This window comes from Lycorma delicatula, chromosome 5, assembly GCF_047948215.1.
Source record: "Lycorma delicatula isolate Av1 chromosome 5, ASM4794821v1, whole genome shotgun sequence".
In the NCBI taxonomy this organism is placed as follows: Eukaryota; Metazoa; Arthropoda; class Insecta; order Hemiptera; family Fulgoridae; genus Lycorma; species Lycorma delicatula.
The window spans coordinates 188,112-209,343 of record NC_134459.1 but is presented as its reverse complement, the minus strand read 5'-3'; the positions used below and the strand labels follow the sequence as shown (position 1 = coordinate 209,343).

Sequence of the window (21,232 nt, the reverse complement as noted above, 5' to 3'; positions counted from 1 at the left end):
TCAGAATGGGACTATTACGTCTCCAAAATTGATTACCTCTTGTGTAATTTTTTTTTTTTAATAATGAAAATTGATCAAGAAAAAGTAAAAGAATTATCAGCAAATCTTCCCAATTAAATCTGGTTTAGACCGGTTCCTAGTGAAGGCAGTTAGTTAATTAAATTCGTATTTGAATACTAGATCGCGGGTACCGGTGTTCTTTGGTGGTTGGGATTCAATTAACCACACATCTCAGGAACGGTCGAGCTGAGACTGTACAAGACCACACTTTATTTATATTTATACATATCATCCTCATTCATCCTCGGAGGCTAAAAAAAAAGAGACATAGGCGTTGTATTTATTTTGGAGGAGGCTCAGAAAAAAAAAGTAAAAATAAAGATAAAGGATAAGTTACGAAATGATGTAGAGTATAGTTTAATTTTATTTATAAATATAAAAGAAATTTATTAATAAGCGTACAAACAAAAAACCTCGAGGCAATTCTTTTATTATATTTAAAAAACTCTTCTCTTCAATAAATAAAAATCACCGTTCCACTTATCAGACTAGACCATCCGAAATTCTGCAAAAAGCTAATAGCACAGGAAACTGAAGTCTCTTCAATGAAACCCCTTTTGTTCTCTCATCAATCAAAGTTATTCTTGGCGTAAACACTGTTCATCTTGCTTATCTCCAGTTTAAATTTTGCACTTTAAAACATTATTCTCCATTTCTCTAACGACAAGTTTCGTTCCATCGGATAAGCCATCTTTACGCTAAAGTTTCTTAAACATAAGACAATCGAATTCTTCTTAACTGCAAAACATAATTTAAAAAATATATTTCGCATATGTGTTTCGATTAAAGAAATAAATATATATTACAGGTATAAATAATAAAAAGTACAAGTAATAAATATATAGTAATATAACAAGTATACACCTGACCACCACGAACATGTACTAACAAATCGGGATTTTCCGCTAGCGATCGGTACATTCCAGTGCCCGTTATTTGAGCACATTATTACTTATTGTTGTACGGTATGAGATCACTCGGACTACTGGTGTTTTATGTGGTTAGCTAAGGGGGACGGACACACAACAGACAGACAGACACACATACAAATGCCCTTTAGTAGGGTAGGATTAACATTGTTAATTCTATAAAAGTATGCAATTTTTTCAAAATAAAAGTAATAAAAAAATAATTACCTAAGACAATCCAAAAATTTTATTTTCAAAATAACGTAATAAAATAATTAACTTTTATCTTCATAGTAACATAATTTTCAAAATAACAGTAATTATTATTATTATTTTAAAAATTAATCTAAGAAGATATTCATTAAACATTTCTGAAGTAATAATTGTTTAAAGCGTTCGTTTAAATCTTACAAACGTAAGATTTTAACAATTTGGTTCAGAAATTTAAAAAAAATGGTATTACCTATTACGAACACAGATAAAAGCGTTTACATTCAACACAGGCTGAATTTCAAAGTAGATGACATGGGGACACAATATAATCAACAGTGTTAATATCGTAACATTAGCAGACAAATAATGTCTCATAAAGGAAGTTACAGTTTAGCCGACGCAATAAATAATATTATTTGAAAAGGGGTAGTCGGGGTAAAGATCGAGCGAGAAGAAATAAATCTCATTATCAGTCACTCAGCCAGTCAGACAGTCGGTATAACAAACTTAAAATTTGAAATTCGGTCGAATAAAACGTTGAAGTAAGAGTAGATTTTACCTAGGTATTAAACGAAACAAAATATTCAATATTACAAAACCCCCTCATTAACGAAGCGTTTCCAAAGCTATGTTTATATGAATTTTCTTTTTTATTTCATCAGTAGAATTTAGGTGTGCTAAAAATTTGTTACCTTCTTCACGAATAATACTTTATAAAACAAACAAAAAATCGATGTGGACACTACACGACTTCCTTGTACGTCTATTAAATTACATATACACATTTTTTGCTGCATTTCATAAATTTGAAGAATTAGAGTAAGTAATTTAAAACTAATAATTTACAAATTCTCCTCTATGAATCATGAGACTTTGCCGTTGGTGAGGGGGCTTGAGTGCTCAGGGATACAGAGTAGCTGGACCGAAGGTGCAACCATATCGGAGAGGTATCTGTTGAGAGCCAGACTAAGGAATGATTCCTGAAAGAGGGCAGCAGCTCTTTCAGTAGTTGTTAGGGGCGTGAGTCAGGACGACTTAAACGGCCGTATCAACATCACTCAGTCCTCTGAGTACTGCGCAGCTGAAAGCAATGGAAAACTACAGCTGCTTTTTTTTTCCAAGAAAATGTGGCTCTCTGCATTTTCACATAGTAATAATGGAGGCGCCTTCCTTGGTAAAATATTCCGGAGGTAAAATAGTCCCCCGTTCGGATCTCCGGGTGGGGACTACTAAGGAAGGGGTCACCAGAAAATTAAAAAATAACATTCTACGAGTCGGAGCGTGGAATGTTAGAAGCTTGAAAAAGGTTGGTAGGCTAGAAAATTTAAAAAGGGAAATGGGTAGAACAAATGTGGATATAGTAGGAATTAGTGAGGTTCGGTGGGAAGAGGAAGGCGACTTTTGGTCAGGTGATTTTAGAGTAATTAACTCAGCGTCAAATAATGGGCAGGCAGGAGTAGGTTTCGTGATGAACAAGAAGATAGGGAGGAAAGTGGAGTATTTCAAAATGCATAGCGATAGAATCATTGTAATAAGGATAAAATCAAAACCTAAACCGACAACGATTGTTAACGTCTATATGCCTACAAGCGCCCATGATGATGATGAGGTAGAGTGTGTATACGAAGAGATTGATGAAGCAATTAAACGCGTAAAAGGAGATGAAAATTTAATAATAGTTGGAGATTGGAATGCAAGCATTGGAAAAGGCAAGGAAGGAAATATAGTGGGTGAATACGGGCTGGGCAAAAGGAATGAAAGAGGGGACCGACTTATAGAATTTTGCACGAAGTATAATTTAGTAATTGCCAACACCCAATTTAAAAATCATAATAGAAGAATATACACTTGGAAAAAGCCAGGCGATACTGGAAGGTATCAGATAGATTATATCATGGTTAAGCAAAGATTTAGAAATCAACTCGTTGACTGCAAAACTTACCCTGGAGCAGACATTGATAGCGACCATAATTTGGTGATAATGAAATGTAGATTGGGGTTTAAAAACCTGAAGAAAAGGTGTCAGATGAATCGGTGGAATTTAGAGAAGCTTGAGGAAGAGGAGGTAAAGAAGATTTTTGAGGAGGACATCGCAAGAGGTCTGAGTAAAAAAGATAAGGTAGAAAATGTAGAAGAAGAATGGGAGAATGTTAAAAAGGAAATTCTTAAATCAGCAGAAGCAAACTTAGGCGGAATAAAGAGAACCGGTAGAAAACCTTGGGTTTCAGACGATATATTGCAGCTGATGGATGAACGTAGAAAATATAAGAATGCTAGTGATGAAGAAAGTAAAAGGAACTATCGGAAATTAAGAAATGCTATAAACAGGAAGTGCAAACTGGTGAAAGAAGAGTGGATTAAAGAAAAGTGTTCAGAAGTGGAAAGAGAAATGAACATTGGTAAAATAGACGGAGCATACAGGAAAGTTAAGGAAAATTTTGGGGTACATAAATTAAAATCTAATAATGTGTTAAACAAAGATGGTACACCAATATATAATACGAAAGGTAAAGTCGATAGATGGGTGGAATATATTGAAGAGTTATACGGAGGAAATGAATTAGAAAATGGTGTTATAGAGGAAGAAGAGGAAGTTGAGGAGGATGAAATGGGAGAAACAATACTGTGATCTGAATTTAAGAGAGCATTAAAAGATTTAAATGGCAGAAAGGCTCCTGGAATAGACGGAATACCTGTAGAATTACTGCGCAGTGCAGGTGAGGAAGCGATTGATAGATTATACAAACTGGTGTGTAATATTTATGAAAATGGGGAATTTCCATCAGACTTCAAAAAAAGTGTTATAGTTATGATACCAAAGAAAGCAGGGGCAGATAAATGTGAAGAATACAGAACAATTAGTTTAACTAGTCATGCATCAAAAATCTTAACTAGAATTTTATACAGAAGAATTGAGAGGAGAGTGGAAGAAGTGTTAGGAGAAGACCAATTTGGTTTCAGGAAAAGTATAGGGACAAGGGAAGCAATTTTAGGCCTGAGATTAATAGTAGAAAGAAGATTAAAGAAAAACAAACCAACATACTTGGCGTTTATAGACCTAGAAAAGGCTTTCGATAACGTAGACTGGAATAAAATGTTCAGCATTTTAAAAAAATTAGGGTTCAAATACAGAGATAGAAGAACAATTGCTAACATGTACAGGAACCAAACAGCAACAGTAGCAATTGAAGAACATAAGAAAGAAGCCGTAAAAAGAAAGGGAGTCCAACAAGGGTGTTCCCTGTCTCCGTTACTTTTTAATCTTTACATGGAACTAGCAGTTAATGATGTTAAAGAACAATTTAGATTCGGAGTAACAGTACAAGGTGAAAAGGTAAAGATGCTACGATTTGTTGATGATATAGTAATTCTAGCCGAGAATAAAAAGGATTTAGAAGAAACAATGAACGGCATAGATGAAGTCCTACGCAAGAACTATCGCATGAAAATAAACAAGAACAAAACAAAAGTAATGAAATGTAGTAGAAATAACAAAGATGGACCACTGAATGTGAAAATAGGAGGAGAAAAGATTACGGAGGTAGAAGAATTTTGTTATTTGGGAAGTAGAATTACTAAAGATGGACGAAGCAGGAGCGATATAAAATGCCGAATAGCACAAGCTAAACGAGCCTTCAGTAAGAAATATAATTTGTTTACATCAAAAATTAATTTAAATGTCAGGAAAAGATTTTTGAAAGTGTATGTTTGGAGTGTCGCTTTATATGGAAGTGAAACTTGGACAATCGGAGTATCTGAGAAGAAAAGATTAGAAGCTTTTGAAATGTGGTGCTATAGGAGAATGTTAAAAATCAGATGGGTGGATAAAGTGACAAATGAAGAGGTATTGCGGCAAATAGATGAAGAAAGAAGCATTTGGAAAAATATAGTTAAAAGAAGAGACAGACTTATAGGCCACATACTAAGGCATCCTGGAATAGTCGCTTTAATATTGGAAGGACAGGTAGAAGGGAAAAATTGTGTAGGCAGGCCACGTTTGGAGTATGTAAAACAAATTGTTGGGGATGTAGGATGTAGAGGGTATACTGAAATGAAACGACTAGCACTAGATAGGGAATCTTGGAGAGCTGCATCAAACCAGTCAAATGACTGAAGACAAAAAAAAAAAAAAAAAAAAAAATTTACAAATGATTCTTATAAATGAAAACAAGTTTTCTAGTAAATGCAAATATTATAAAAAAATGTTTTAAATTCTAATGTCAACAGTAATTAATTAGAATATTTTCAACAATCACTTTAAAATGAATGCAATTCAAAAATGTAGTTAGTATCAGTGTAACATTATATTTTATTCTTCTGTCAAGTAATTAAATAAAATGCTTTTTTGAAATAAATATACAATTTTTAGAAGATTTTGGCCATGAAAATCCAAATTAAATATATTTATGAATTTATAGTAGAGTTAATTAGTAATTAAAGAAAATGTAAAAAGCAAGTCAGCAAATATTAATTTGCAGAAAAATTAACAATGTTCTAAAAAAAAAATCATTACAATACTTTAAATTACAGATTAAATCTAAAATAAATTATGGAGATGTATACATTACAATATTTAACACAAGTAATCTTATTATTTCAAATTTATCATGTAAAATATTGTTTTTCATTTTTACATTTTATTGTGGTTGTATTCCTTGTAAACAGTGCCAAAAGTAGGTTATTAAAATTTTACAGAATATGTCTTTTTTATAATAATAATTTTCTACTCTTGAAACAATAGTAAAAATAGAAGAAAATTATATGCATAACACAGTAAAAACTACAGAATTATGAATTTACTATTTAAATTTAATCATCCACATAAATATGTATTACATATGTATGTCAATATTTTACACTATATCTACACACATTTACTAAAGTCATTACTTTAGTGTGAGTAGAAGAAGTATGCCTATATTGCACCACTTTAGAATGGCCTTTTATTTTTTGGCATTAAAAACTTCTATAAAAAAACTTTTATGCTTAATTAAAACTCTTACCTTATGAAATAATATGTCCATGTTATAAGATATAGGAAAACCTGAAAAATGTCTTGAGTCATTAATAATTATATAATGAGAAAAACTTTCTTTAATTGCACCTTGCATGTTTAAATTGCAGCAGTCATATGCCTAAAATGCACAGTTTTTTTAAATTGTTCTTCCGGAAAATAAATAAACCATAAATAAAAAAGAAATTTTATTTTGTCAAATAAATATAAAAAACAATTTGTTCTCAGATTAATAAATAAGTAAATGAGATTTCTTAAAATGTTAGAACATATTAGTTAAAAACCTAAGGTTTTGGTTTTATACTTAAAATAACTTGTACAAGTATCAAAAAAAGATAGCCTCTTGTTTCCGTAAAGTCAACTTTGAGTATCTAGATGTAAATGAGTAATACCACTTGTCCCAATTTTAAATTGTTAGTTGAATCAATGAGGATAGAATTGGCTTCAGCCATTTTGAAAGCCAATTCTTTTAAATCATTTACAAAGACCAAAAAACATTTTTCCTAGTTCTGAAATATACTGAATTAATTGATTTTTTATTTTCAGGAGGCTACTTCTGGAGCTACCAGAAAAAAATTAACATTATAGCAAAGTTATTTTTCCCTTCAAGCTCCATTTCAAGGTTTTCTTTAGTACTTTATATGTTCTACAAATGGCGTTAAGCCCAGTATCTCCTTTGTTATTTGCAGATTTGCCCTCTCCGTATCTTTTTCTAGCCGTAGGCTGTACTTTCTGCCTTTGTTTGCCATCTGAAATAAAAAAAATACATGTAAGCTTAAATTGTACCACCCAAAAACTTGGTGCAATTTAGGCAGATTGTATAAGTTCTGAGTTGTCATAGGTTAGAATGAAAATTTTCTATCAAATTTGAGGTTATTTTACTGCTATGTCTAACCACTTTAAGACTATATAGAAATTTTACTCACAACAGGGTGTTGTCAGCACTTTAACACATAAAAATAACAAAAGAAGACAATTTTACAATGTTTTTTTTTTATAGCGGAGCTATTATGCATATGAGGGTGACAGAACTCAGTGGAGAGACAGATCTCAATCAACTCAGTGGAGTTGAGTTCACATGTTACCTCCTTATATGCAACATCCTTTCGGCGCTATGATTGAAATGCAACTTAAACAGTGGTGCAAATTAGGCGCATTTCCCTTACGTATGTGTATATTTTTATTCCATGATTCGGGGAAAATAAAATAAAAATGATAGTATTTAGGGAATTTTACCTCCTGAGAAATTGTTCACGGCATGTTTAGAAATAAAACAATCATTCATGTTAGTTTATTATAATTATTTTTGTAATGATAAAAATTATAATGTAATTATCTGTTGATTAGGTGATTAATCTGTTTTTAATACATATTTAAACTACTTATTTAGGTCAGAGATTAGCCTGATGGCAAAGATCACAAGTAGAGTGATTAGAATATTCTAATCACATATATAATATTATATGTTAATTTGACCTTCTCATAGCAGTTTCTTTGTTAGAATAAAGATTTTATTTTTGCAATATGTTGCTGTTAGTATCAGTAAAAATTGTACGGCAATTAGAATTTTTTTTTTTCGAGTGTGGCCCACTTAATGTGGAAAATTGAAGCACCTTTTATTAATATTTACTCAAACAGTCAAATTCCAGTCTTGCTGAATTGATTGTAGGTACCTGAATTTCCTGATAATTAAAAATAATCGAATTAAAATAGATTAGTTAATTCCATGCAAAAGTTATATGCTGTATTTATTATAATAAAATAATTTGACAACTATTTCTTTATTGGTCAATTGTAAGGTGACTTCAGATATCATTTGTAAAAAGCAGTAATATTATATAATAAATATTAAGTAATAAATCCATCTGAAAATTATCATATTTAATGAGTTACTGTGGTTTAAGCTAATAAAATGTAGAATAAAATATAATTATTCTGTTAAAAAAAGGAAACTTATTCTTGATATTATATGTTTGTCATGTTTCCAACATAAATAAAACATTTGTTGAAAAATCATATTACAGGCTCGATCAGGATATTGAAAGATTGACAATTTAGAATGTTTGTATAATTCCAGTTTATTGGTTTAAAATGTTCATAATTTCAACCAGACAAATCAATGATGGTGATGGTGGTGGTGGTGGTGTGACAATAGTAAAACAATTAATAAAAAATAGTAAACAAACAAATATTAATCATAGTAATTACAACCACAGTAAATAATCAGGATAATAGTAATAATAAACAGTAGTAAATGATAATAATATTACATGTCAATAACAAACAAATCAAACAATTTAATACATAACATAATCAACAAAGAATAACAATCAATCATAATATTACACATCAAATAGTCATAAATGTCAGTAGTAAATAATAAATAGAGATTACACACAAGACAGAGTTTAAAAGAAATAATCGTTTGTAATTTATTCCAGGTAGATAAATAGAAGACCAGAATTCAGACCCATCAACAAAAGAAACCGCTTTTCTTAACACTTTTTAATCACCAGTCTTGTACTAACAAACAATCTTATAAAGTTCACTTGCAAATACACCTTTGCTGTCCACAAATAAAACTACCGTAACAGTTTATTAACAAAATTTAGTACATTATTTCTTTCACTTATAATTTTACTGTAACTCGCCGATAGTATTTCTTATTTACTGGAATTACTCGTGGTGTCACCTTAATCTTACTGTCTTATTGAACTTAATTTACACTGGAAATTTGCTCCATCTGTCCTTCCCATAGAATGCTCTCGCTGACTGATATCTTTCACTCTCGTCTCATAGACCATCCTCGCTGGACTGGTTTGCAGAAATCCGCCAAACTTGCACAACTGCCATACAACTCACATCTCGCAGTCTACAAAAGACAATTGCTAAAGACGTGTTAGCTTTAATAAAAGGGTCTCTTTTATTGCCTCTTTCTGGATTCCTTCCATTATATTTTCTACTACTGTCATAATAATCTGTAGGAATCCGTTACTCAGGCTTGCTATACCAGTCTTGCTACAATATATTAAATTATATCATCACTATCAATTAAGTGTTTAACAGCGACTATTATGTCATCACATGTTATATATAACACTTTTTTAAATTCTTTTAGTATTTTATACTACCTCTTCATATATATTTGTCCTATGCCAGCGTAACGTAAGTAATTCTATAATATCATTCATTTTACTTGACTTTATTGTATTGTATAAAAATTATATACATTTGGTGTTTTTCGTAATCTCCCCTATAAAAAAAAAATCTTTTTACTCCATGGGGTCAGTTCAAACAAAAAATCAACCGGTTGAAAATTAAACTTTTGCTTGACATTGTTAATTAATTTTTGTGTTTATTATTACTAGTATGATTTTTTACAAATTAAGTAAGAAATTGCAGAAAAAGTTTCGGAAATCTGCCTACATAATCAAGAAATAATATTTTTCAAGGCATTTTATTATACAATTAGTTCAGGTAACACGTACAGTAATAATCGTATGCATTATTTTTAAAAGTTACCAGAGAAATTATTCCCTAGTGATTCAAATAGCCACAGTTTGCAGATCTTATTTCACAGTCAAGAGTCATGGAGATCCATATTCATTTTGAAATTCAATAGTCATTAAAAAAATTATGATTTCAGTGCTTTATGAGTTACGCCACTGTTGGCTTAGTACATATTCAGCACACATCCAGTGCAGCAGCATATCCAGTACTGTACCAGTTGTATCGAAGTGTTTATACTCCAGACGCATACAGCGATGAACTTTCTACACGTTGTTGGTTGTGGAATACAAGCATACACACCAAATTTGTTGCTCCAGAGAAATCCTACTAGTTGACATTAAAAAACCTTTTTGGAACATTGCAATATGACACCGCTGTTATATGTTAAAAGTTAAACCCATCAGAAGATGCTCTTCCACTAGAAGTAGTGGCAATTCAACTGTGATCTACTGCTTTGGGTCACCCATATAATGTCCTAAAATGAAAAACTCATAGCACTTGTGAAAGACTCATTTTACTCATACATCACAACTTGACAAAATAAGTATAGCTGACTGTAAGTAAACACATGCCACCTTTATGAGAAACATTTGATGGTACTGGTGACAATAGCTTCCTACATATATCTGCTGCCAGAAGTTGACAGAAAATTGTGGGTTGCCTAACTGTGCAAGAGAGGAATATTCACAAATCTATCCGCTTGTACTTTCTTCAGTATCATAAAAATAATGCTTTTATTGAAAACTGAAGGTCCAAATTTTTTTTTATGAATAGGTTTTATATTCAAATGTAAATTTAAATAATATAAACTCCACAATCAACTCTCACAATTACCACTGTCACAGATTTTAGCTAAAAATTGTTTCTGTTAAAATAGTTAGTAGCTTTTTTTTATGGAATTCTGCTCTCAAGCTTAATTTCTGTAGTGACTACATTCAATTCATCATTTTTCTTTAAATCTTTTGCAGGCTGTACATACAAGACTGATGGAAGAATATGGGCTTCCAACTTGGGGCTCATATATTATTTTTGCTGTTGCTACTATTATTTTAGGTGCCTTATTGGGATTGGTAAGTAGAATTTTTATCTTTTTTAAAAATTATTATTATCTATATATTTTTTTTTAACTTTGTATTTTTGTAGACATCTATTGATATTTTATTTTACATATGAAACAAGTTATATATCTGTACCATATTCAGATATAAAATTATTAACAAATAAAATATATAAAATATTATAAAAATGTTTAAATTTATTATAAAATTATAAAAAATGTTACAGTTGTAAACGCAGTTAAAAATAATTGATCCATTAAAGAGATTTATTTTTATATTTAATAGCATATGCTTTAACAGCACTTCTAATCTGCTTATTGTCCCCCATAACTGAACTTATAATAACAAATATGGAAAATAATTTTAAAATTGAGAAATGAACAAATGAAGATCTAAGTATTAGAAAAGTTTTTTTAACCATTTTTTGTATTGTATTGTTCTGTATGATAGTTCAAACATGTACAGTCCATTGATAGAAAGAAATACATTGTTTGAAATCTGCTGTTATTGGAGTGTTAAAATTTAATCTAGTTGAGTTCAAAATGAAGAGGGCTTAGGATGTATAAAAGAGGGGAGAAATTTGTAGCAAAATTTTGTAAAGAAATTAATAAAGTTGATTGGCTGTAATTAAAATATCCAGATATAGTTCATTTGATGATGAACAAATATGAAGATGGTTAAACATAAAAGAAATCAAACATTGGATTTTATTAAACAAATAAGTAAGGATGCACTATATAGTCATTGTTCTTAGTTTATAAGATTAGTTCAGAACAGAAAGAATTCAGAAGAACGTCTAACTGGTAACATGACTTAGAACTCAACCTTTTTGCATCATTAGCAGATAGAAGGTTTTTCTGAAATGTTGTCCAAGTTTAGTTGTGAGAGATAATGGAAGGTGAGATAATAAATGATAATGTTCAAGATAAGCCTAATAGCAGTAGTGTGTGTAAGTGTTGACTGATATGTGCAGTCTGTGCTCTAACACTGAATTGATCAAATTGTTCAGTTAAATAATAAAGAAAATTATCAAGCAGATAAACATACTGATTGTAAAAACAAAGAAAATATGTCAGAAGAAATGAAACAAAAAAGCTGGCAATGGCATAACTTCCTTGGCTTTGCCCATGATAGATTTTTATTTTAAATATGCCATCAGTTTTTAAATAATTATGTACTGTTAAAAATGTAAACAAAAAAAAATAAAGGTATTCAGTAAAAACATTTAGGTCCAACTCCCTATGGTCTTAAGTACAAGGACTGCACTAAATAAAAAAAGGATCTCCATATATTTCACAACAATCTTAGTCGAGAGTCAGAAAAAATAGATAAGAAGAAAAGTTATACAGCATTATTAATTTTAGTTACTGTTCTGGATTTAATAAAAATCATTTTTGTTAAATTAATGTAAGACTGTAGCAGCATCATTTTAAAAAACTGTTTTGACTTTCAATATGTTAAATAATTTTGTTTACTTAACTTTTATTATTTTTTGTATTGGGTGTTTGTGCTTTATTTTAAATAAATTTAAATTAGTTATATATATTCTGATATCAGTAATACATTACTGATATCAGAATATATATTATATAAGGTAATACTAATATATATTATTAAGATGTTCTGATATCTTAATAAATTCTCAGAAATATCTCTTACATATGACATTCAGGATATGAGTAAAGTTTTCTCTGACAAAAAAAATTAATTTATGATTTTATCTATTTTAAATTCAGACATAATAGTCAAAAACATATTTTCAAATTTTACAGTTCCATAAAATCACACTTGAAACTATATTGTGCTGTATTAAAGTTATAATTTTTTTTCAGTAAGGAGGTTATGCTTCTCAAGCAGTGAGGGTAGCTTTGATTTGTAAAATAAATTTATAAAGTTGTATTAAGTTTGCTGTTTTTTTGTTTAGGTTACTAACTGATGGTTTATTTACCATATACAAAAAAAACTTTATAAAAGACTTTATAAAACATAAAAAGACTTTATATATATAAAGTCTTATATATAAGACTTTATATATATATTATATTTATATATATATATATATATAAATTATATATATTATAAAATTAATAAATAATATATTATAATATATAATAATATTATATATATATATATATATATATATATATATATATATAATTCATACAATTAGCACTGAAAGTGCTACTAGAGTGCTAGAAGTAGTTTTGAGAAATCAGGTACTCTGAAACATGTCAATTACTAATGTTGTTAGTGACAGTGTGAAAATAACACCCAAATCAAGAATATAAATATATATATTAGAAATAGATTAGATTATATAATTAGGTATCCTCACTAGAAATGGTATTTTCGGCATCAGATAATACTTCTAATTAATTGAACTGTAATGATTGAAGTTTGTAGATTTAGTCGGTCTGACCCAGTTTGGAGATTATTTTTTTTGTTTTATTTCAATGTAGGTTGTACAGATAGAACAGTTTTACTGTAGAGCAATGATGATGAAGCACACTGCCATCTTTTATAGAAAAAATTGTTTTTTTTTTGGATATTATTTTTGGCACTACAAAATAAGCCCTTTCTAAATCTTGTTCAGGTAAAGTTTGATAGTTAAAATTATAAAGTAGCTTGCATATTATAGTAATTATGGTTTTTTTAAGTTGTAATAAATTTTTTTTCAATGATTAGTGTTAATTGATTTTTAATTTGGAGATATGTACTAATTGTTGACTTTTTTGTAGTTATTAGTTTGCATTATCGATCTTATTTATCCACCTAAAGTTGTTGCCAGTATGAATGTGGACGTGTCTAAAGAGAAAGCGGACAGTGGAGAGGAATCTGTGAGTAATATTATTTATAAATTAATCTGTTTTTCTCTACTTGAATTTACTTTTTTGATAATATTATTCTTTAAGTTTTACTTCATTTTTGTAGATTAAAAGAAAAATAATATACTAAAACATTTCCTTTTATAGTTGTAAAACTTTCTCATTAACAATTTTTTTCTTTAACTTAAATGATTGGTTGTCAACAATAAAAGTCATCCACCAGTTATGCCATTTCATTCAAATGTTTACAAAACATTATTATAAATAAATTAATTTTATCCTCTAAAAATAGACATTTTAATGAAACCTAATTTTGTGATTTGTAGACAGTTTTTCAGTTATGTTAAAATCTGCATAGAAATATTTACATTCAAAATTTACAGCTTTAATAAACTTTAAAAAAAATAAATATATCAAATTGGCAAGATGATTTTGAAGATTGGTTAGTTAAACTGTTGAAGAATTAGCATTACTTAAATTTATTAGTAAATTAATCCATATAAAATATCTACAGCTAAAATAAATTATTGAAATCTAACTTACATGAGAATTTGTCTTTTTTTTAATTGTAAATTAACTTATAATTTGTATATATAATAATATAATATCACAAAACACTGCCTAGAAAATATTTTCATAGAATGAATAAAATCTAACTCGCTTCAAAGTGTATGACCCATTAATTTGCTAATTTAACATCAAGGTCTCAGGGACCTTAATATGCTTTAAAAATGAAGTTCCTGTTAAAATAATTTGCTTGGTTTAATTAAATAAAGAGCAGCTTCTATTTGTATAAATTAGAACTATACATGAATACAAAATTTAGTTTAGTAGTCCTGCTATCTAGACATCTTAATAAAGATTTTTTAATGTCCTTCTTATTTTTTATATCGATTAAATTATCTCTTCTTTAATATGATGATGACTGGGGGGATGAAGAAATAGTGGATGAAAACTCTGGAGACCAAAAGAAATTTGAATCAGAAGTAGAAGAAGAAGAAACTGCTAAACCTGCTGTAAGTTGTATGAATATTCAGAATTACATTTTATTACTGGATTTTGTTTTCTTTAGTTAAAAGCAAAAAAAGGATTTATTTTAAAATAATAAATATTTTACCCTCATTCATATAATTTGTTGACATTGTGTAACATTTTTTAAACAGCTTTTTTTAAATTTATTATTTATTTAAGTAATTTTGGGTGCACAGATATCTGTTAATTAGGAAAAAACTATTTACAGTTTGATGGATCTTATATATGGATAGGGGTGAAATCATTACATGGCAAACGATTGTAGTCATGTATGTGACTAGCAGTGTCGCGAATAATAAGGATGATCAAATTCTTGTATTCCTTAGGTGAAAACTGTAAATTTAAATTATTTTTGCAGTTAAATAAAATTAGTTATAATCATTTTTAACAGTTTTTATTTGAAATTATTCATAAACACCCACTTACACATTTTAACTGACCAGGGACTGCTGAGTATTATTATTAAAACCATTCTATTACTGGATTTTTCCCAGGATGATTCTGATAAAGAAAAGAAGGTATCGCCGCAGCCAACAGAAGAAGATCAAAACAAACAAAATAATATATCAGAACATAACACCAAAGTTAAGAAAGAAAGAAGTGGCTCTGAAGTAAGTTTTTGTTTTATTACTAGTTATTTAAATAAATTTAAGGCAAGAATTGCCAAGTAATTGGTAAAGTGGGCAAAATTAATGTTTTAAATAGTTTCTTTTCTCATTAATGTACGTTATCACTAAAGTGATGTCTGCATATTATACTTCAACAAAATAAGAAATTTCAGGTTTTTTTCTACATGCATATTTATTTTAAAACTGTTAAATGTATTACAAAGCTGATAGGAATATGTCTATAATGAAATATATAAAACATAATTACAGTATGATAGTACTGTAATTTATATAGTATATAATAGTATTTTATATATATAAATTCATAAAATTTGATATCAACCAATTACTGGTACTTAATTAGTGACTGATTCAGTAAAAGAGTGCACAAATATGAAATCACTCAATTTTTTACTAGATCAAAAAAAATGTAATACGTATTTCTGTTATAATTTTATTTTAATCATTTCTTTCCATAATAATTATTTAAGTTTTTTCTCTGTTGGAGGCCTATGGGAAAACCAGGGTTTGATGTTGCAAAAAACGAAAGAGCTCAGATATCATTTCTTATCTGCCACTCTCTGGCAAAATATGAAATAACTATTTTGCCTCATCTACCCTGCTCTTCAGACTAAGCCCCAGCAGACCGTTTTGTTTCCCACAACTTTGTTGGAGGTAATGGCAGACAGATAAGAAGTAACATCTGAGCTGGTTTGTTGTCACGGTGCAACATCCAATTCTGTTTTCCCCACAGGTCTCTTTCTGCATACATCATCCCTCAAACAAGTGTAAACTTCAATATAGAACTCATTGTTTACCCTTAACATCGCCTTTATGTTAGAATGACTTGTATATACATTTTTTGGTCAATCTGATCTTTTCCCCACTCTGTAGCAATTGTACCTTGGTTTCTACATCATTGCTATTAATCCAAGAATGTATTATAATATTTTTCAGAAATTTCTCAGCATTGACACGATCAAGAAGGTCTTGACTTATGTTAATGTGATTCTTTTTCTGATTTTTGGCCAGTAAATGCAATGCATGTGTGGAGATGTGATCAATGTTCAGTTTTTCCATTAACTTGTGTAGCATGATCTTATACCGATGCTCACTTCCTTAGCAATCTGTCTGACAAATAAGCAGTAATCGTCACAAACCATAGCAAAAACTGCATCAGTGTTATCATTTGTTGGCATGGAAGGTCATCCAGGTCAGGAATCATCATTGGCCGATTTTCACTCCCTTAAGTCACAGCTTTGACCTGCTCATACAGTTCTCCCTAAGTCCCTAAGTGTTTGTAAAAAAGAATTAAGATATTTCACTTAAAAATTTAAAAAAAATCTGTGGAAGGTTTATAGAATTTGAAGCAAAATGTAACACAAAGACATTGTTCTTTAAGATCTTTCATTTCACGTAATTAAGAATCTGGTTAGAGATAATTAATATATCTGTTTACTCCCAACTGATGTACCTCAAAAACTAGCATGATATATCAAAAGTTGTCACTTGCAAATACTAGTAGTCAAAACTCTGTGTACTGGTTGGCACGTTATCATAAAAGTTAAGATTATAAAAACATTTTTTTTTTAACACACTTCATCTTTCCTGTATTCCATTTAACATATATATGAGTAAAAATATTCAAAATTGTTTTTTTGTTTTTTTAGGATGATTTAGAAGAGGAAACTGAAGACTCGGCAGAACAGAATAACCCTGTACGTAAGCGTAAAGCACGCAAAGCAGATTAAATATCAACGAAGATACAATGAGATTGGCTGTTATTTATGTCATAGTAATCCCATTGTTTTTGAATGCACAAAAAAAAACAAAATGTAATGAACTATTTATGTAGCAATTATGTATTTATATATATAATATATATATATTAATTTCGATTTCATAGATCTAATGTATTTAATTGTGCATTTTTATAAGCGCTTAAAAATAACAGATTTTCTTGTGACCATGTTAAAATTACAGTCTTGCAAAATAACTTATTTTTTTACATGTAGAATATTTAAAATAAAGTAAAATATGTTTGATTTCTTATTTAAATGAGACACTAATATAAATTGTGAATATTAAGTATTATTTTTAAATGCGATAAGTGATGTATCACTAAATTGTAAGTATATTTATATTTAATATAATTTTAAGTTAGATTAGGGAAATTGTATATATTGTGAAAATGAATAAAGGTTTTTTTTATTGTTCATTTTTTATAATTAACAAATGTTTGTTTTTATTTCAAAGAATTCCAAATTTACCAGTTTTCTAGCCTAGTGTTTATTATATAAAGCAGATATGGTGAAGTAATACTAAGTAATTTAGCAATTTGTTTTCTAATAATTAATGAAAATAAAAAAGTTGTACATTTTAAATATGTAGTAAAATTAATTTTTTTGGAAATTAGAATTAAAAGCAAGTGCAATTATTATTACTGCTGGATCAACCAGTTGTAGTTGCCATAAATATTTATATAATTTTCAAATATTTTTGTAATTGGTTTAACAGAAAGAAAGAAATCTATATATATATATATATATATATATATATATATATATATAAAATGTGTGGATTTATTTATGTTATCTCTCAAATTTCATTAAATACAAGAAAAAAATACTTTTTGTAGACTCCAGTTGTACAATTGTAGAATTCAATAGTCACTTTGTCGCCATGTTCAGGATAACCAAAGAAGAAATAGTGAAGAGTATAAAAAGATCTATAATATTAATACCAATAATATTGTTGATGCCCTGAGGTAGATAATCCCCACGTCCGGAACACAACATCTATGTTCCACGTTCAGGGCGGCAACAGCTGTACCTTTGTACATCACATATAGCTGGCTAACGGGGTTCCGAGTAAATTCCTCGGTTATGCTTTGCTAAGTTTGACCTGGTTCCAACTTCAGGTCACTAAACGGACTGGATTTTTGGCTACCTGCAGGAAATGGAATAACAAACGTTTTTGGAAATGGATTTATACCACTCTTAGAGCTGGCGATGTGGCGGCCAGGGTCAATGTTATTGCAGGTGTAACGGAGACCCTTCCGTTGTCCACATGCCCCCTGCGATGGCAAGCATGTAGCAATGGTGCCCATGTATGTCGGTGCATGGGAGCTCTGAAAGCTTCGGTGAGTAGGAGCCTGGAGTCAGTGCAGAGACTGCGCATCCGCTCTCTGCCAGGACATATGCCGGTTCCACCGGAGTACCGGATAGGACCTCCAAGGTTAGTAGCCCTGGAGTGGGGGTGTACCCCGGCGGCTAGCCTTGCTACAGAAGGGATCCACTGTTCATGAACATTGAACATTCAAACGTGGCAGAGGGTGCACGTAAACACCCTCGTTTAGAAACCTCCGATTCGCCGCAAGCGAAGAGGAAAAAAAGTAAAGAATCTGATAGGATAATGAAAGATGCTGATAGGATCAGTAAAGAATTAAAGAAAAGTCTTTTTGGCTATAGCGCACCAAAGCCAAGATTTTTAATTATTACAAGGGAGAATGGAAACTTTCAAAAAGTTAGTCCATTCCTTATCGCAAGAGAAGTTACAAATTGTGCTGGTGGTCCTGTCAAGGATATTCGTAAAACTTTTAATGGATTGCATGTCGAAACCATCAACGACATGCAAAGCCAGAAAGTTTTGGCGTTGAAGAAGATCGGTGAATTTGCGGTTTCTGTCCAACCGCATAGCACACTGAACTCATCCAGAGGAGTTGTTGTCTGTCGCGATCTTAATTGTACAGAAGAAGAAATTGTACAAGAAATGTCGAGTCAGGGAGTAACTCAATGTCGCAGACTTACTATGAGAAGAAATGGTGAGATTCTTCCTTCGGCCTCGCATGTTTTGACATTTAATAGGCCGAATCTTCCTGAAAAGGTACGAGCTGGCATCCATCGGCTTGATGTACGAGCTTTCATCCCGCAGCCGATGAGATGTTTTAAGTGTCAACGATTCGGACACACAGCAGCAAGATGTGAAGCGCAGGAAATATGTATATGTGGAGAGAAAACACATGAGGGTTACCCATGTGAAGACCCTCCAACCTGCGTTAACTGTAAAGGGCATCACAATTGTCGTTCAAGAAACTGCCCTACATATAAATTAGAAACAGCAATTCAGGAAGTTAAAACGCTTCAGAAGGTAAGCTATCCTGAAGCAAAGAAGATTGTTAATAAGCGTACACCACGACCATCGACTTCTTATGCAGAAGCAGCGGCTGCCCCTTCCACATCTAAAATTAATGTGGAGCAGTTGCTTAACACGATGGCACCAAGTCTTGCGACGATGATTGAAAGAATCATTGATTCAAAGATTGAGTCGACTCATCAGAGAAAACAAAGTAAAGATGAGAAGGCTCATCCCCGGACTGACGCCGTTGACATGAGAGACACACCAGCGCCGTTTAAAAAACCAGCTAAATCTGCGATTGTAAAGTCACCAACTTGTGTAAGAATTAAAAATCTTGATTTATCTGACAAAGAGGAACAGACTGCTCCGTCTTGTAGTCACAAATCCAAAGAAATTGTGACGAGAAAACCTGAATCTGCGGAAACAGAGGTGCAAGTTATTATAGAAAAAGCACCAGGCGCAGATGAAATAAAACCTGTACCAATAGAGCCTCCCAAAGCGCAAAGACCAGCTTCGGTGAGAGCATCTATTTCAGCCGGACCCAGTACTGCAGTAGTGATAGAGTCCGGCTCATCCGCCGCGGAGACATCATCGCACATTAATTTAGATTCTTTAGCAAAGATGCTAACAGTGCCGGTGAAAGTTTCATCAACTGACGTCAGCCGAAGAACGTCGCTGGCATCTGAAATAGAGGAAGACAATGCCATGTCTGAGGCCTCAGATACGCTGTCATCAGAGGTTGAGGCCGTCAGAAGAATGGAGAAACGTAAAAAAGGTTGGCCGAAAGGAAAGCCTAGAAAGTAATTTTATTGGATCAGAAGTTATAAGAAAAGTAAAATATTGATCATTTTTTGACACATGAAAATGTGAAATTTTGAACCTTTTTTTATTTATTTTATTTTTTTAATGACCAAAGTAGTCGATGCCCCTAAAAACCTCAAAAAAAAAAAAAAAAAAAAAAAAAAAAAAAATTGTTGAGGAGGTACTCTATGAACAGTTAGGCATTTCATTGATTGTTCATTTATTTAATTTTTTTATTATAGGTATGAATAAATTAAGTTTATTTCTGTAGATATTCATGTAAATATAGTTTTTGATGATATGGATTCTGTTCTTAATAGTTTTCGATGGTCAAATGTTGTTTCATTTTTATGTTTCACTAGTTTATTTTTATTCTTTCTACATAAAGAGGTTTAATGTAAGCAGTTTTTGTACTACAATCACCAGCCATATTTATTGATAGGCATTTAATATTTTGGACTGCACTTTTTTTTTAGCAATTGTTTATTTTATGTTTATAATGATGCTATCAGCAATTGAAAAGAATGATCTAACACTTATTAATTTTTTTCATTTTCCATATCATCGGTACAACACTACTAAAATTAAATTATAATTTAAAGAAAAATATATTGTTCTAACTTTAGATTCATATTATGTTGGGTTTTCTGGTTTTTTCGATTGCCCTGGTCTCCTTCATTTACAGTTGAGAATTTCAATGTGCTTCAAAATGAAATGAGCTTGCTATGCACTGTCAGCTTTTTTGCAATAGCTTTTTTACAAAAGTTACAAGTGTATACATCTCGCATTTTCAGTTGCAGACATCTGAACCTACCCCTGGTTACACGTTAGGGTGTTGTGGAGCATTATGTGCGAGTAACTAAAACAAAAACACACTCTATTGCCTTTGCTTTAGTTAGAGTGATAGTCTTATAGCAAGATTAATTAAGAGAACCTTTTTTTTTTTTAGAAAACCCATAAAAAAGTTCAAACAATACTAAGCCATTACAAACAAAGTTCTGCCATTAACTATCTGTATTTAGGCTATTCAGGGTACCATAAACTACATGTAGTAGTTATACCTATC

The 21,232-nt window shown here is 30.6% G+C and overlaps 1 long non-coding RNA gene across 1 annotated transcript; it reads right to left on the bottom strand.

Moving 5' to 3' along the window:
* Positions 1-435: 435 nt before the first annotated feature.
* LOC142324612 (uncharacterized) lies at positions 436-14,305 on the bottom strand. Its single transcript, XR_012756346.1, has 3 exons — positions 14,132-14,305; positions 6,185-6,944; positions 436-798 (listed from the first exon to the last, which is right to left on the bottom strand). It is a non-coding gene; the product is annotated as an uncharacterized LOC142324612 (long non-coding RNA).
* Positions 14,306-21,232: the final 6,927 nt, after the last annotated feature.